A 15,034-nucleotide genomic window follows, 5' to 3' on the forward strand; every position below is an offset into this window, starting at 1 on the left:
ACATGAAAAACGAGTTTGTCCACACAGATGTAGAATTACAGCTGACCATATGTTAGTGTTTAGGGCCGAGAGGAGGCTCACTCATGCTTGACTCTCATTGGCTCACAGGGGTTGAGCTCAGTGAACACTTGAAAATGCCCCCATCCCACTGATCCTCCACTGCATATGGTATTCCAATAATTGTGATTATTTCAGTTAAAGAGTTACAGAAAAGGATGCAAAGCTACTTTATACTATCTTTGTAAAAATGTGATACATCTAAAATCCATCCGTCGTGGTTGTACTCTGTTTTTGGGAAATTTTAGGTTGAATTTATGGGTTTCAGCTGGTGCCAAAGTCCCGCTGACGGGTTTAATTTGTGCACATTGTTGCAGATTGCAACCAACTGAGTACCTCTCCGCTCACTCCTCCCTTTCCAAGACTTTGTCAACGGGGGCCAACGAGTGCAAAGCCATGGTAACGCCACTCGCCTCGCTCAGAGGTCATCCTTACCATAATAATACTACTTTAGGAGCAACGGAAGTCAGACGGCGGCTGGCGGTATACCACGGTATTGCCCTCTGCTGCTCATGTTTCACAAGTGTGTCAGAGACGGTAGCCTTCAGGTGATGTAAAAACGTGAAAGTCCTTCTCTAGAGCCAGTGTTTGGTTTGGCCGTTCTTGGCTACTGTAGAAATATGGTGGAGCAACGTGGTGGACTCCATGAAGAGGACCCGCTCCCTATGTAGATATACAGGGCTCATTCTAAGCTAACAAAAACACAGCGATTCTTTGTTTCAGGTGGTTAAACACTAATGAAAAAATAGTTCAAAATATTATATTCCATTTCTGCTGATAAATCCCCCGAAATGTTACATGCTGTTCCTTTAAAGGCAACAGTGCAGCATCTGAAAAATGTACAGAATCAGACTACATCAATTTATTATACTATATACCTTATGACATAAGAGAACAAAAGACAATATGAAAAGATATGTTGAATTTTAACTTGAAAACGAGACCATACCGTCGTACAGAAGGTGCATCAAATAAATATACAACTACAGCTTCTAGTTGCAGTATTATATAGCAGTCCTCAGTGTGAAGAGCAGACTTCAGAGCCGCTCGGAAAGGCACCACTGCAACACCAACCACAATCCAAGCAGGACCAATCTCCACATCAATCCCAACACCAGCAACTCCTGCAACAATGATTACCCCTAAATCAATGAAGCACGCAAGGACAGACCATTCACCAATCACCTCTGCACTAAACTTTAACTTTATGGTCCAAGGAAACAAACAGAACAACCTTGAATCTAGCTGAGTTAAGCTGCACTGAGTGAGCACCTCTATATGGTAACCCCCCTGTATGACAGACACAGAGCTAAGAAACACCCCTAACTTGCAGACTCAAAGACAAGATTGCTATTATTTTCCGTCTAAACTCATTGTTTTATATGTTATGACAATATGACTGTATGTCACAACTTATGTGACAGATGTGCGTGCTTTTTTTTTATATGTGCCACGTACCTTTCATCCCATCACTTCCAAATTCACCATTAAAACGGCTTGGACGTCTGACCTTTGCACAAGATATTTTTAATGGGAGGGGCCAGAGGGTCAAGGGGGATCAAGGGAGGCTTGGGGTGAAAGCAAAGAGGGATGGGATACAGAGGCTAAAGTCTCAGGGATCATGGGAGGGTCAAGGACAAAGGTTGTATCATCCAAAGGTGCGCTTTGTTCTACAGTAACCATGGTCTATTTGTGCGTCTCACATGGAAAAGCAGAGAGTAAAAAGAAGATTGAGCAACAAGTATTACACTTAACAATGCTCTTAAATGAACAGTGTGTAACATTTAGGGATATCTATAGAGTAATGCAGGGATGACGTATTTTTGTAGGCCAAGTTAGAATCGCACGGGTTCCCTCGACAAAAAGCCAATAGGATCTTTTCCATTAGGCTTTGGATTAATGAAACAATTAGCTCTGTGGCAAACAAACGTTTACGATATTTAGACGTTTTGTTCCGTAAGATATTCTCCACCAATGAACACCATTTTCATGATTTTTGAAGTGTAAATGCGATCGCCAGAAGTAAAAAGCTAACGTTATACGGCTATACACGAACAGTTGACTTTCTGTCACCACCACTAAGCTAAAGGCGGACTAGTGTTTGGCGTGATGACTTTTAGGTGCCTCATTTAGCCACTTGTCAGCAACTGCCTTATTGAAGACACATAAAGGCTATTTAGGGGTATTTACTGATGCATTTTATGTCTAGAACAAAACGTTAAAATCTCTAAAGCATGTGGTAACCACACACCTCAGGTATCTAACTAAAAACCCATTCAAAAAACCCATTGACTTCCAGACGAGGGAACAGGCAGTGCTAAAATGCTAACTCATTTCTGTGTTTTAGGACTCATTCCTGCAGCACTCTATTGGCACAAATGGAATATAATATTATTAAGTATGTTTTCTTTAGTGTATAATCAGCTGAAACTAAGAACCGTTGTGTTTTCGTTAGCTTAGAATGAGCCGTTTATATCTACATAGGGAGGGAGTCCGCTTCACAGAGCTGGCTTGACTCTCTCGCCTACAGTAGCCCAGAACCGACAAACCAAACACTGGTAACTTTTCCTGCTTGGGCCCGGAGTCGCCATCACTTAACTCAGCCACCGGGAATCAAGTTACTAGAAACCTGTGTTGGTCTTGAGGAGCTGCCGTATTTATTTCTGCACAAACTGCAACTTCCACTGAACATTCACTTGATATTCTCAACGCTAAACTAACTCTGTTTTCTGCTCCACTAGCTCAGCCGGTCCATGGAATCAGAAGTGGAAGTTTCAATAAATAATGGCTGGACAGGATGGTGGAAGGACCAGAAGGAGAAAACAATAAATGTTTTCTAAGGCAGACATCCACTGGCGCCCCTGACAGGATTGTTGGTGAGTTTATTGTCTTCTAATGACCTATGTGGCCATTGTTCTTTTTTTTAATTGGTCTTAACTTTCTCTAAACTGTAAGTGCAATTGTCACAACTGTTTGATGTGACATCAACATCTATGACATGTGTGCACAAGGTATTAACTCACCCAAAACACTTCATTCATGCTCGAAAACCTAGTTATTGGCCAGTGTCACCAAAATGAAAAGTTGTTTTGTCATCGTGTGAGTCGTACTGGTCAAAATGTTTAGATGTTTTTCAGCATGGCAGTCAACCCTGGAAATGTTTATTATATACAAATCTTAGTTTTGTTCTACTTTTTGTTGACACTGACTGCTTACTGTACTACAGAACGTCAGTTTTGTCTAGCTGAATGCTGTTGTCTATCGTACAGAGACTTTTAAATTCACATTTCAACAGTGGATCAAATGTTACTGGGAAACACTGTACAATACTGTAGTACACAGAAACAGGATATGTGTGTTTATACAGTAAATGTATTTGTGTAATGTGTAAACAGAAAATGCACCTATGAGCTTTAATGTAAAGTAATACACAGTGAACAGCAAATATGCCATTAAATGAAAAAAACTGCAGCAGTTCAGTAAAAAACAACAAGTTGTACCTCCTCGGTATGTAACAACATGTCATAGATATTTATGGAACATACCTACATGTATTTCTGACAGATTTTGATAATTGCATGGATCATTTTGCATGTGATGGCGCAAACAGAGTTTGACAATTTCAGTCAACTCATCAGTTTTAATCAGCAAGGTGTGCCAGTGGTTATTGTGCAAATTAAATAGACTTAATCTTTTGCACACACATGTCAAAACACGTTTCATTTGCTTGAATGAATATTCAAAGAAATTAAAATCTGTTGTGAACAACAAACTAACTGTTGAGCATATTGTTTTGAAAAATATAATTTTTATTCAAGAATTGAGCCAAAGTGAATGAGAAAACCTGTAACATGGGAGTCTTTGGGCGATTGACTCGCTTTTGGAGCCAGCCTTGAGTGGCCATTTGTGGAACTGCAGTTTTTGGCAATTCCGTGTTGGCTTCATTTTTCAGCATCGGAGCTTGCCACTTGTAATCATCTCAGCTTTCGTTCTTCCCAAGTGCATCTTCTTTACAACATTTGAGTCATGAAACAAAGCACCATTGAGCTTAAAAAAGACAGTCGGTGCTGTTGTAGCTGTATGGTACACATACAAGGCTTCACTTGCTGCAATTTTGTCATTTTCCGTAGTAGATGTCACAAAGATTGCACTGATATTACTGGCACCTTTAGCTAGTGTGGTCTTCTTGTTGCATCTCTGTGGAAGCATGTTGCGTTAGGCCATTCATAAAGTACAGAAGGCTTTCCTCAAGTCATTGCTGACGGGCTTATCCCGCGTCTTTTTCCTTCTCATTGTCTGTTGTAGCTGCACAGTCCTCTATCTTTTTTGCAGGTTTATCCATATTTGCACGTCATACCAAATGGGGTGGGGTGGGGGTGCGGGGTGCAGGAATTGCCGCATTTACGCTATACACAACTGATGCACATAAGGAAGCCTGAGATTGGATGACAGGTGGTGACGTGATGAGCTCATGATCTGCTACTGCTGTTGTATCAGAGCTGGGATCTGAGTGTCGTTTGTTGACCAGAGGAGTAATAAAAAGTTTGTTGTTTGCTAACAAGCATATTTATTAACCTGCTCCTCCCCGAGGCCTACTGTTGGATTTTACGACCTGTCAGCCACAAGAAAGAGAAAAAAAGTTCAGAGACAAAGCTTGTACAGGCAGACATGCGGGTCACAAATGTCCTTAATTCTCACCCTTAGCAGGTTTCTTTGAATAAACACAAAGTTTACTGTATGTTTACTGTAAACCGAAAGTAGAAGTTGAATCAAACAACTGTTTTAACCAAAAGGTTAAAGGGAGTCAGTGTATTACTTACAGTAAAGGGCCTTTCACACAGAATGCGACAACAGCACTGCATGTGCTCTGAAACTCACTATTATTTCCAATGGCGGGCGCCGTGCCATGACGGCTTTTCACTGCGTCGTGACCACTAACCATAATGATGATTCAACAGTCTTTCACCCATGAACCCAAGTCCTCTCAGTTTCTTTTTTTTCTTTGACAACTTGACCGCTAGCTCCTATAATTGACATTGTCCTCACGCTCATTTTTGGAGCTGGAGTTAGATCACATTTATTACTGACTCTGTTGCCCCTGAGTCAACATTTTGGTCTGTGACTTGTAGTGTGATGTGCTTGTGAGTACATTTCATTGGTGAGTCTGTCTTTTTTGTCATTGTTGTTTTTCTGTTTTCTTTCTAATTTCTCAAGAGCTTCTTGTATTAACTGACAAATGTCTGTGTGTCTGTGTCTGGGTGTCTGTGTTCTCACGGTTTCTTTGGTTTCCTGGGTCCCGGCCTCTCCTCGACCCCGCGTACCGTCATTGTCCACCTCTTTCTCTATTTTCTGTGTTTCGTCTGCAGTCATCGGCAAAATGTCAAATCTTTTTACAGATGTAACATTTCTTGTCATCCTTGCCGTTCCCTCTGCCTCCTCCTCCTCGCCCGTAGTTCTGTCCCCTGCCACGGCCCTGGGTATGACTACATCCTTGGTACATGGTCTTCACTTGACTATGCTTTTAGCACTTTATTTGAAAAACAAAAAAGTGTATCATCAGCTGCACAAAAGATTTATCAGGCTAGCAGAACACAGTTTTCGAGATGATTTACTGATTTCAAATGCAGGCTAAAAGAATGGATTTTTACTCTGAAGAGCATGTGAGGGCTGTAGTTTACTAAAAGTTTAAATTTACCCTCAACAAATCATACAATTGAGCTAAAAATCCCCACTACAGTAAATCACATAATCTGAGTTTGACATTTGTTATTGTTTTTTTTAAATTGGTCCAATCAGCCGGAATCTCTAAAGTGATACATCATACTGAGTAGTTACTAAGTAGTCCCTTCATGATTATGTGTGAATCAGCTTAAAGAAGACATGGAGCTGTGTGGAAGAGGCAATATCTCCAAACACAAACATATTTACGTCTCAACAACTAGCAAATCAATATATAGTCTAAAATAAATTGAAACTTGTAGAGAAACTGAATTGTAAAGTGTTGCCAGTAGCCTTTTACTTTAAACATATTTAGTCAGGTAAACATGTTAAAGAGCTTTACTAGAGTAATACATATTTGTTAGTTGTTGTTACAGCTCCACATTCCAGTAACAGCTCACTAATGAGAATTTCGAGCCCTCCCCTCAGTGCTCCCACTGCGACTGTCCCTGAAGATCTTTGTTTTTCATGCTGTCACCAGGAGGTTCGCTGTTGTCATGGGATGCAACTACACACACACACGCAGACAGAGGAACACAATGTGCCGGATTAAATAATATCAGCTGCTTTACATAACTGTTGCTATTTAATTTAATGATGTGACATGGGAGGTGTTGTTTGTTGTAATTGAAGTGCCATTGGAGAGAGTTGCAGTTACATTTAAGTACGGCTTTATCAGAGCAGAAGCAGTTTTTTTTTCCGACTTTTGCTTGTCTCATCTACCCTGGTTTTTGATAGATTTGATATTTGAACTGGTTTAAATTGCATTGCTGGTGTCTCACCACAATGTTTTAAACATTATGTCATACATCATGTTGCATTACACTAGATTGTATAGGCCTAAATCCCCTGGTATTCAGTCTCTCTAAGGACAAACACCTCAGTGAATCAGGTCCTTCCCACGGCAGCACTCCCCACATAATTGTAGTAGCTCAGTCCAACAGAGCAAAACCGCTGTCAAGACAAGAATTGAAAATGAGCGCGTTATCATCTGAAAAAAATCCACAAATACTGGTGAATGGTGAACGACAGGAGCAACAGCAGGGCGAAGGGCAGATCTCCTCTATCGGTCTGTATGATTTGGAGGATGGCGTCACTGCAGAGAAGGAGACACAAGCAAAGGTGCAGTCTGTTTTCCAACAGGTGCGTAACCAGATCAGATCACAAGTGGGTATGAAGGCCCCGAAGAGCAGCATACTGGAGCTGGTGCAAAGAGTCAAAGACAGAGAAACGGAGATTGCGCAGGTGAACGGTGAACCTGAGGGCAAGGATGTCAGCAGTGAGGAGAAGAAACCAGCAGAGATGCTGATGGATGAGAGCAAAGATGAGATGGATCTAAAGGAAGAGGAGCTGTGTGCAATTTTTGAGAAAAAGCTCGAAGCTAGCGGAAAGGCCTTAAAGGATGAATTTGAAGTGCAGATTTCTCAGGTGCGTAACGAAATGCAGGCCTACACTGACAAGGCTCTGAAAGACTTGGAGTGTAAGATGCAGAGCTGGCAGTCCCACAATCTACAACATCCCAAAGAGCAGCAAGAGAGCAAAGGTCCAAACAAGATACAGAAGACTTCAGCTGCTCCTTCTCTGGTGTCCAGAAGAGGAAGAGTCCTGACTCGGACCATGACCACCATCATCCCTAAGACCTGTGCCCCCGTCATCATTGGCCCGCGAGCCAAATCAGAGACACTGAGCTCCTCGAAGGGTGCAAGCTCTCGACCCCTACTGAGAGATCCAGTGCTCTTCCTACCAGGCAACAAGCCATGCCAGAGCCGCAAGCCGCTACTCCCAGCCTGCCCACCACTGCATCAGAACAAAAAGCCTGTCTGGCCGAAAGGTAAAGCAGGAAACTGAGTCACCTTGGGAGACAAAGGAAATCTTGATTGTTTATGCAACCGTCCGGGACCAGGACCAAAAGCATTCAGGTTGTAATTGTTCCATTTATGAATGAAACCTCTGTTATTGCTTCTTCTTACCTATGACCATTACTGTACTGTACCTGCTGCTACACTACTGTCCAGTTTATGATTTGCTGAAGGGGCTGTTACAACAGCACTTTCAGCCATATTGCTACTGTTTTGTTGAAATAAAAAGTAAGGAAAAAAAGTTTGGAAATTGCGATTATAATGGTCAAAAATAATAAAGCATCTTGTGAGATTTTGAAAGGACATTTCCCATTCACTTCCATACAGTCAATGCATTTTTGTCCCTTCAAACAAGTTCGATTGGGAGGATTGTGATCAGCTCTGGGGTCAGTATTCCTCAGGCCTCAACAAAAATTATCTTAATATAAAATCCAGGCTCTGTAAATCATTTTAAGATTATTATAACGCAAAAGGACTGAAAAATATTCTTAAAGGGGACCTCAATTCCAGGTGCATATTTGTATTTTCAGAGCATGTTTACATGTTTAGAAAACAGATTATTTTTCTTATATGGACTGTCTGAATATACCTGCATTCACTTAGTAAAACGCTCCGTTTTAACTCTTGTCTCTTTAAGCCCCCCTCCCGAAAAAAGACCCATCGTCTCCTCTGATTGGCTTGCGAGAAAAATATGGTGCACCTTTCTAAATGTAGTTCTCAAACTGTGGGTAATATATTCTAATGAGGCTGCGAATGACATAGGAACTGGGTTGTCTTTTTTTACAGTGTGCCCAGATACCCAAATGAATGTGCACAAGCACTGAAAAAGTGAGTTTTTCATGATATGTCCCCTTTGAATGTGTTAAACTGGCCCGTTTAAATTATGTAACAATAATCTCATTGCCATATACCAGTAAACAAGTATGCAACAAAACCTTGACAATATTAATAATAATAAGTATTTTATTAAATATGAATAAAATAAAATAAATAATTATGTATTAAATTTAAAATATAATATCAATTGAAAACTTGTTTTAAATGAAAACCTTTACTTTAGTACACGGTGTAACTTGCCAATTTACCATTGAGGAAAAATATTTTTGGTAATTGTACAATCTGACCAACAGATGGCAGCAGTTCATTTATATGGGCTCACAATAATCCCATCTAGATTAATAAAACTCCTGTGTCACCTTCCTTGCAGAGAGTGATGAAGCAGTTTTATAACTGAAGGACTGTTGTAGCGTAGCTGCAGTAGAGCAACATGAAACTATTTTTTTAATTCATGTTTTGTCCTGTGCAGCAGTCATTTAAAAAGTAGATATGTAGCTATGTATGACTCTGATTGGAAAGGCTCTTATCATTGAGCAAACTGTATAATATCAAAATTGTGATGGGGCAGTAAAGAGTACCTGACCCATAAAGTCACCGATTTGAAGTTAGAGACCAGCTGGAAGGTGAAATAACCTCCTCCATTACTACGTTCTGCAGTCTGCTGCTGCTCCCCAGTGACTGCAGTGAGGACTGCTGCTGTACCGATCAGCTCCCAGGAAAGAAGACAACTAACTATGATGAAAAGATGAAGGGGGGCATCATGCAAAGTGTGCAAAACCATTTGACTCCATTTCGACTTTGATGTAACTTCCTAAAGGCAGATTCGAGATTTAAATTTCTTTGAGTAAATTATCTTTTTTTTTTCAAAGGTTTTCCATTTACACTTGCACCCTGTTTATGAGGGTGGAACTTGAGCAAGAAAGGTGATCTGAACCTTGTCGTTTACCTCTGATTTTTTACTCGTGGAGACCTGAGCACCTGAGTGCTTCCAGCAGCTGAACTGGCACCGATACCAGCCAGTGACAGGAGATGCATTTAGCCCTGAAGAAGGCACAGGAGCCGTGTGCCTCTAGGCGGGCCCTTCACAATGGACGGGATAGAGAAGGATGTGAAGAGGATCTTTGTGTCTAAGGGATGATGGGCCCTGAGCGACCATATCCGGAGGGGACGAGAGCCCAGCACATTCAGGTCTGGCCAAGCCACGCTGTCCTCGGAAGCAGCATCTCTCGCCTAACGATATCCACCAGCAGCGGGGCTCATTACTATGCACCAGGCAGCCAAGTTCATGGTTTTCCTAGACAGATGGACACATATGTTATAAGTTTAACCCCAGTCTTTGCAGTGTACTGTACATCCTCTTATATATTTTCTCAGCTGACTACAATCCTCTCAGCCACCCAATCAGGTCTAGTCAGTGTTGTAACGGGTGGAGTGGACATGACCCTGAACAGCAGTGAATAACAATGACAGGGAGGCGACGTTGGGGGAGATCCATTTGAAAGCCCAGATTTCCTAATCACCTCCCGAAACGTGCCAAAAGATAACGACATTACCATGAAAACACTGATGTCATGTAAATGCTGTATTTTTCTAGGCCGTTGTTCCCAAGGTCTGAACAATTACAGCGAGAGGCCACTTCCAGGTCAAACCAGGCAGATTAACTGAGACAAGCTGATTTCAATAGTGATTCCTGAGCAGACGTGGTAGCAATTTACAGCCGTCATAATGAGCGAGAAGTCAAGGAGGGAGACTGTAGTGTTGGTGTGTATTGGATACTCAAGTGGCCACTTTGGTGAGGCATGATTAGACGTGTAATGTAATGCCTCTGATATTTCTGGGACCTTATTGATAAGATTTGTGGTGATTTGGCTCTGTTTCCAAATGCTGTGGAATGCCATTGATCAATATCAGCACAACAAAAAGGGGAAGGGATATGAGTAGAAATGTTGCTGTGAATAGGGCTGTCGTGGTGAAGGAATTACCCCTCCGGTGATAGTGATTGGCTAAACTGCACGATATGCAATATTATTTCAACTGCAAATGCAAATGCAATTAAAAACGAATTAAATACTTGTTTATTGTTAAATGCAGGACATAGAAGGACAATGAGGCGCAGCGTTTTTTCAGTTGAGGCACTTTGGTTGCGTCTGGTTGCTATGATATGGGATATCAAAATGTGCACTAGGTAGAGAACTTGCTCTGGATGAAGGGAAGGCTGATGCACGTAGGGAGAGAGGATGGACCAGCTGGTCTATGTGGGTTCATTCCTCCTCCATTGTTTTTGTTGATCAGCACTTGTAGTCTACATGTAGGATGTTACGGTTGGTCATTTTGGAGTTTTACCCTAAAGTTGAACATCTTTCAACTCTCAGCGACCAGAAAAAAAAACACCATATGTGCAGCACTCAGGGCAGAATAGACGCTCAGCACCTTTGTCACGCTGCTGCTGTTTGTAGCAAAGCGTAAAAATGAGGCACTCCCATTGCAAAGAATTCAAAAAGGTAAACTTTGCCTGGCATCCCCTGCAATTGGCTTGTCAATATCGCGGTATTGCAATATTGCGGTTATTGCGACAGCCCTAGCTGTGAATGCAGTAAAAATTAGCTTTTACTTGTTTGTATTTACATCCAGATGTTCAAATGTCAAAAAGATGGCAAGACAGGCTCTATGGAAAGGTGGAAAAACAAAAAGTACAAGTATTGGAGTATTATTTTGTTTTACTCCCCTTAATTTCTACACATATAAATATAAATATAAATATAAATATATACAGAAGGAAACTGATACTTTCCAGGTTTCTGCGTCAGATTGGCCTGACATGTTTTGGTGGATCAGACGCTCTGCTGTCTAGACTGGTCCTGGATTCATAGTCCAGACCACCACCGTCTCAGACGCTTTGTGTTATTAACAGTACAGTGTGAGCCTTAATCCTGTGGACAGTTTCTCATCACAAAGCTGTCAATCTGGAGCTTAAAAGACGGTTCCTCATACAAAATCCTACCTGTTCACTTATGTTTCATTTTCTACTGAGGAGAACTGGATTTGTGGAGGGAATTGGCATTTAAACAGTATCAGATGGATGTTACTTGTTAAATACCTATTTTTAACAAACCCAAAAGGGTGAGCAAACACTATCATGCAAGTAATGAGGTGGTTAAAATGGGAATGGCTTCATCCTCTGTTACATACTACTACTGGAGCCACATACACACGTGGACAGGCTTGAGAACGTATATAGTTTTACAAATAAAACAAAAAAACTTTAGAGCCAAAGAAAAGTATTTTTTCTAACATTAAATATTCAATTCTTAAAGTTATAATTTCAAGGAAAGAACATTCTTTGTATATTAATTAAGAGTTTAACAATCAAGCATTCAGATGATCAGCTAATTGAGGACTGCCTAGGTGTGGTGATCCTGCCCAGTTAGACAGCAGTTTGTGAAATAGTCATTTAATTTAACGTATTGATTCATGTGCATAGACACGAATTTCCTTCTTTTTTTTTCGTGATGGTCAACATGAAATCAATTCTTATGTAATCCACGTAATTGTAAACCGGTAAGTATAAAGAGTGGCGAACACCACATGGGGAGGAGGTTGAGATGGATGGGTGGATCAAAAAATCACAGGACATTTGCCCAGGAGACCAGTGTTCGTGTTCCGTGTGAAACCAGAAGTCAAACTTGATTTATTTGTAATGTAACTTCCGTTATTAAGTTACAGCACTTCCGGTGTTATTTTAACCCCAAAGTTAGGTCTTTTCCAAAACCTAACTAAGTAGCTTTATTTTGAAAAAACTGGAGCTGAAATTGACATGTGCGTCACGTGTTGCTGGACATTCGTAGCAAATTTCATGGCTATTTCACAAACTGCCGTGAGACTGTGCTGTTTGATCAGAACTGAAATTATATTTTGATTCAAATGCTGCCAAACTCTGATTGGTGCATGGACATACTGTATGTGACATCACCTTTTTCCAATTGAGCCCCGCCCACTTCAAACCAGTGAGAGAAGCGTAGAGAAAAAAAACAAAAACATAAATAACATGAAAATCCTCTCAAGAGAAATAACCAAAACTGGTCAAACGTTGGCAGAAAATTGTCTTCATGACCGACTCTCATCACAAAAAGCTGATTGAGAAAATGTATTTGCAGGGCCTTTAAACAAATAACAGATACTTCCTGAAAAGGGGAGAGGATCAAAACAAGAACACACACCACACTTACCCAACCACCCACTCACACACGCACGCACGCACGTGCACGCACACGCACACGCACACGCACACGCACACACACACACACACACACACACACACACACACATAGGAACAAATGTAGCCCACACTTCAACACCCTTACCCCCCTCCACCTTCGAGTCTCTTTACTGGTTTTTGGGCTCCAGTAGACCCCTTTGTGCTCCAGATTCACAGGTAAAGAACAGGCAGGCACGGAGAGGGACACCCAAAGGTCCTTTTGATCTTTCAGACAAAGGTTTTGGGCGGATAATAAGTGATGCTCTTAGCCCCTTCCCCCCTCTCACCTCCCACCTCCCCCTCCTCACTCTGCTCTGTGTTAAACCAACTAATGGATGGATTGTATGGAGAGATACTTTCCTTAACTGCATCTTTTGTGATACGTTTCCCCGAGCTAATGCTGTTTGCATTGGGGGTGATTATAGGAATGAGGAGCTGATCGTGTGTCTGCGTGTGTGTGTGTGTGTGTGTGTTATGGTCTGGCAACAGGTGGACGATTGCTACATAGAAAGTAGGGTTAGCGTTGACAGGCCATGGAATGTGTCAGATCTCTGTTTACGTGTGCATATGAACACACACACACACTGCAGAGTGCATTTGTTGCTGCTTGGGTGGGATGTGAACAGCAGGGAGATCTGAGGAGAGGCGAGCAGTTGTGTTTTGGTTCAGATGTCCCATTTGGGTGTGGCAGCTCACACTGACGACAACACTCAGAGCGGGCACCTGTGTCTGCTGCTTTAAAGGGGACCTATCATGCTCATTTTCAGGTTTATATTTGTATTTTGGGTTTCTACTAGAACATATTTACATGCTTTAATGTTAAAAAAACACATTATTTTTCTCATACTGTCTGCTTGAATATACCTACATTCACGTTCTGTCTGAAACGCTCCGTTTTAGAGCATTTCAACGGAATGGAAAATAAATTGGGTTGCTAGGAAACAGCTTATGTCCATATTTACATCCTGTCAGCTGATTAAATTCACATCCATTGCAACAAGAAATAAACTGGGACACATTTAGAATGTTTACGTTTAAAACTGAAATAACCTAAATATTGTATATTTGTGACATCACAAATGGACAGAAATCCTAACGGCTTGTTTCAAACGCACAGTTTCTGAATACAGGCTGTGTGTATTTCTCCATGGATTGAGTGTTTTGATACTTTCACAGTATTTATATATCACTTAAACCTGCTTTATTTAATAAGAGACATGAAAATCTCACTTTTTACAATATGGGACCTTTAATGTGTGTTCACTTATTAGTCCTGGAGATGCCGAGTGATGGTGATACCAGTGAGATTAGTCTGGGGATATTCTATATTTGATTTACTATCAACAAATCCAAAAATGATCTGATCCTACTAACAAGTACTGTCTGTGCAGCACACGCCTGATATAGCTTATTCCTCTGTGCCATAGAGCTCTATTGTTGTCCAAAAAGCAATTAAAACACATTAATGAATGACACTGTGACACTGGGTGACATGCTCCTTTATTACCATGAACATGTGTACTATAGTTTATTTTTAGTCAAACCCCCATACACACTGTCCATGCTGCTGTAAATACTCACTAGAACACCAAACGTGTATTCATACCCAGCTGAAAATAGTCCCTACAGATTCACTATTTACTCCCTTTTGAGTAACGTTTGCTAAAAACTACAGTGCCTAGCACTTTTGGGAAATTATCTGGCACATTTTTTAAATAAAACTATACATATTTGAGACCAGGGGCCAGTTGCATAAACTTAGTTTAGAACTATAGTCTTGGCTTTAGACTCGTCTTAGATTGTCAGGTTAGACTAAATATTAAGACTGACTTAATTTCAGGTAGGACAGTTATCCACCTCTCCTCCTGGCTTAGCCTGAGGTGAGAGCTTTGTTGCTATGACAACAATCTGTTAGAAAGTCAGTTAGCAAACTATTTCAACTATTTATCCATTACTTTTAGTTAACGTTAACTATTTCAACTGTTTATCCATTACTTTCAGCTAACGTTAACTATTTCAACTGTTTATCCATCAGTTTAGCTAACGGTAACTATTTCAACTGTTTATCCATTATTTTTAGTTAACGTTAACTATTTCCACTGTTTATCCATTACTTTCAGCTAACGTTAACTATTTCAACTGTTTATACATTACTTTCAGCTAACGTTAACTATTTCAACTGTTTATCCATTACTTTCAGCTAACGCTAACTATTTCAACTGTTTATCCATTACTTATAGCTAACGTTAACTATTTCATCTGTTTATCCATTACTTTCAGCTAACGTTAACTATTTCAACTGTTTATA

The 15,034-nt window shown here is 40.7% G+C and overlaps 1 long non-coding RNA gene across 1 annotated transcript; it reads right to left on the reverse strand.

Annotated features, from left to right (window-relative positions):
* Window positions 1-5,428: 5,428 nt before the first annotated feature.
* LOC119492520 lies at window positions 5,429-13,648 on the reverse strand. Its single transcript, XR_005207798.1, has 3 exons — window positions 13,595-13,648; window positions 9,418-9,765; window positions 5,429-6,283 (listed from the first exon to the last, which is right to left on the reverse strand). It is a non-coding gene; the product is annotated as an uncharacterized LOC119492520 (long non-coding RNA).
* Between the last annotated feature and the right edge of the window lie 1,386 nt (window positions 13,649-15,034).

Source organism: Sebastes umbrosus, chromosome 8, assembly GCF_015220745.1.
Source record: "Sebastes umbrosus isolate fSebUmb1 chromosome 8, fSebUmb1.pri, whole genome shotgun sequence".
In the NCBI taxonomy this organism is placed as follows: Eukaryota; Metazoa; Chordata; class Actinopteri; order Perciformes; family Sebastidae; genus Sebastes; species Sebastes umbrosus.